This window comes from Arachis ipaensis, chromosome B02 (assembly GCF_000816755.2).
Source record: "Arachis ipaensis cultivar K30076 chromosome B02, Araip1.1, whole genome shotgun sequence".
Lineage (NCBI taxonomy): Eukaryota > Viridiplantae > Streptophyta > Magnoliopsida > Fabales > Fabaceae > Arachis > Arachis ipaensis.
The window spans coordinates 8072092-8075845 of record NC_029786.2 but is presented as its reverse complement, the minus strand read 5'-3'; the positions used below and the strand labels follow the sequence as shown (position 1 = coordinate 8075845).

At 29.5% G+C, this 3754-nt stretch overlaps 1 protein-coding gene and 1 long non-coding RNA gene across 2 annotated transcripts in view; one reads left to right on the top strand and one right to left on the bottom strand.

The window, feature by feature from the left end:
* LOC110268677 (eukaryotic translation initiation factor 4 gamma-like) overlaps nucleotides 1-3754 on the top strand; it is a 12959-nt gene that overhangs the window by 8886 nt on the left and 319 nt on the right. The gene's annotated exons all lie outside the window — the stretch shown is intronic.
* LOC107624773 lies at nucleotides 3136-3617 on the bottom strand. The gene is made up of 2 exons (XR_002357007.1): nucleotides 3457-3617; nucleotides 3136-3339 (listed from the first exon to the last, which is right to left on the bottom strand). It is a non-coding gene; the product is annotated as an uncharacterized LOC107624773 (long non-coding RNA).

Genomic DNA, 3754 nt, shown 5'->3' with positions numbered 1-3754 from the left:
TGTGTCACAATACTTTTATCTAAGATAAATTCTGCCAATTCTTAAAATTTAAATAAAGACAAGAAAGATTTAGATTTAGATTTAGATAACACAAAAAAGATTAGATATATATTAATAGTCAACCATGTTTCCTAACTGTTTTTTAAAGGTTAGTTATGAATACATTGTTTCAGTTAAGTTTTTTCTTTTATTTAAAAAATAAAAACTAATTCAAAAAGATAAAACAGATAGTACTGTCAATTTAAAGGAGAAAATGTTTAAATATAAGAGAAAAAAATAAATTGGTCTATGGATATTTAAATTTCTGATGATATAAAAATACATTTAAATCTTTAACTTCTTCAAAATCTGGACACAATAATCTTGAGTCTAATTTGTCCCATTTTAAAAATTCTCTCACGTGTGCATCCGTATCGATCAGGTCATACAACGGGAGTCACGTTTGATTTTTCCGTTAGGTCTGACAAATCTAAGTAAACATGAGGGATTCATATGTCCAGATTTTGAAAAGGTCAGGATTTAAATGTATTTTCAAATCCTAGAGAACTTAAATGTCCTCAAATTAAAAGGTCAAAGATATATTTGTCCTTTTTACTCAATATAAATATATCTTATTAATTAGTTACAAATATCTTAATCAAATTTTAAAAATTAATACTATATATCCAAGTATTTTGTATGAACTAAGAGTTTGTACTAGTTTGGATTGACTTTTTAGTGAAAAAGTATTTTTTTAAAATAAAGTACTTATATTCAATTTAAAACATATTTGGATACGTCTTTTAACAAAAGTATTAAAAAAAACAAAAGCAAAAGCGTTTTTAATACTTAAAAACTCTTTCTAAAAAATCTATTCCAAATGTGAAATAATTTTATCGGTTAAAAAAGTATCTTTTTTAAAAATAAAAAAATAAGTACTTTTTCAAAAATCAATCCAAACTATGACACTTCGTTTGGAAAATAGTAAAAGTTATTTTTTTTTTATTTTTGAATTATGAAAAGTCACATTACGCGTGTTTGATACCATTTTTAAAAAATACTTTGAAGTATTTGAAGAAGTAGAAAGATATGACTTCTCTCTTTCTCAAAAGTTATTTTATCACTCCTATTAAAAAAATTTTTGACTTCAAAATAAAAAAGACCATGGCCTATGCAAATGAAAAACTATACTAAGTTTAAAAAAATAAAAAATCCTAAAATTCGTAACTCATATATCATATACGAAGTAAAAAAGCTAAATTCAGAATATCTTCTTGAAAATTGACCATGACCTATGCAAATTTTTACCACGTTTCTTATTCTTCTTTTTCTTGTCGACGATATTTTCATAATCAACATCATCATCATCCGATTCAATCACCACACTATAGCATCTTTTTTGACATCGCTATTCTCTTCATCATCATGCATCAACATGAATAGGATTCTTGAACTCTTTCTCTTTTCCCTTCTCATCTTCTACTGTTTCTTATTCATCTTTTCTTTCTTGTTTTATCTTATCAAAAAATACATAGTATTACAAAATCAATAGAAAGAGGAGGAGGAAAAAAGTGCAGCAACAGCAGCAATAAAAAAAACGACAAAGAGAAAGAACGCAAAGAAGAAAAGGAAAAAAGAGGAAGAGGAGGAAAAACGCAGGATACAAATGTTGGAGGAAGAATGTCATGATTTCACGGGTGTGTTATAAAAATGGGTTTTACTAGGTTACGGTTAACTTATATAAGTGAGTTTTGTTGGGTTAAGATTAATTTATATAAACTTATATGCCAAAAAGACTTATATATATAACAAATCTCAAGTTATACACTACATACAATTTTGTTTCCTTTGTCCTTTTATAAGTTTTCGTTCTTTATTTTTTTGGTGAGATATGTTTCCTTTGTCTTGCAGGATATCCTAATTTGTGGATAATTCGACCCGGCCCAACATAAAAGGCATATACAAGAACAGACTCCTCTAAATTATTAAGTTTAATTATTCTATTAATTCTTATAAGTTTACTAAATTTTTAATTAGATAAAATAACATAATAATCCTATAATATTATCAAACACCAAAACGAATATTTTACTAAAATATGTTTTATCCACAAAAAATAGTTAGAATGAACCTAATTGAAAGTTTTTAAAAGTTTTTAATAATCTAGTATAGAGATTCAGTTATAAACTTTTTAACTATAAAGACCTAATTAAAATTTTAATAAAATAATTAAACCTTATTTTTACGTTCTTATGACATTTTTTTATCCTTTTTAAAAAGTTTTTATTCTTCCTTACCCTATATGCTGCACTACTATAGTTCCAAATATAAACTAGCAACCACTGATTGTGATTGTGAACAAGTTATGGATATCATAAACATTTAACAGGTCCAACTAAAGCAAGTGCTTCCTTAAGAGCCATCAAAAGGTGTTGAGGATGATCCTCTATTCTAGCAGCTCCACCATATTCAGATTGCATTGATCTCAATGCTCTACCAACAATCTAAGCAAACATAGAATCATCATTTGATAAATTGCCATGTACAAGTTGGATCTATAAGGAAGTAAACAAAGAACGGAAAGTAAACACCATGTTACCTTCCGTGCATATCCTCCGTAAGCTATGCCGCCGATTAAGGCGTCTGGCGAATTCTACGAATCGACTGCAGAAGTTTCATCATCTGAGAACTCATAGGACTAGTTAATAACAAAGAAGGCTCGTTTCGCGACTCACTGAGAAAGGAGTAACGAGAATATTCAAAATGTTGTCATCAACATTACCAGTAATAGATGTTGTTTGAAATAGTTCTTTTTTTCTCAATCCATCAATCCTCGTTATAATAGCCGTAAATTATAAATATGCAACTGATTACAAAGAGACGTTGAAAATGTACTACAGTCTCCGGTAATTAGACAATTTACGAACATGAAAGGATCGTGTTATAAATTTATAATAGAAAAACACAGATTATGCCGTAACAGGATTTAGCCTTATCCATGTCAAGCTATCAACTATGTTCCCGTGTCTCTTTGTTTACTCATAACATGACCTTCTCCTAAAAATTATGCCGACTCATATTCCATAATTAGATCTGATTAATTGGTAGGGTAATTACTAATTAATTAGACAAATAACCACAGAAGTTCATCATAGATGAAACCAAAACCAAGAGAGACAAAACTTTTCTCCAGAAACAATATGTGAATTTCATCAATGGAAAAAGTTAATGGTGGCAAACACTTACATTATTGACAAGTATTATAATCAGTACACTGTTGTATTCCAAAATAACACAGCATGCTAAAAATAATCATCAATCAGGGTTACAGAACTCATTCGATTAGAAGCAGCCGCCCAACTGCCACAAGATAAGAAAGTTTAATTATAAATAATTCCACAGCCAAAATATTCATCTCACAAAAGATGGACCAAGAAAGTGCATTCTGTAATGCGAAGAGGAATTACAAATACATACCAAAATGGCCTCAATCTCTTCTTTGGAAACAGGAGTTCTCTTTGGTTGAAGAGAGGCTTTCCCAGCAGCTGGTGCCGAAGCGTTTGAACCGGAAAAGAATGCTAAACCAGCGTCGCCTGTTTGATTCAAACCTTGAGCTGCGGATGCAGATCCTGCATTGAAAATTTGATAACAAACAAACCGCAAATTCATTTCCTCATCTGAAATTTCCAATTCTAATGTGAATTAAATTGTAGAATCACTAAGCTAATGTTGTGTGATAAGCGGAAAGTGTGCCCTAAATCAGTAAATTGTGTCA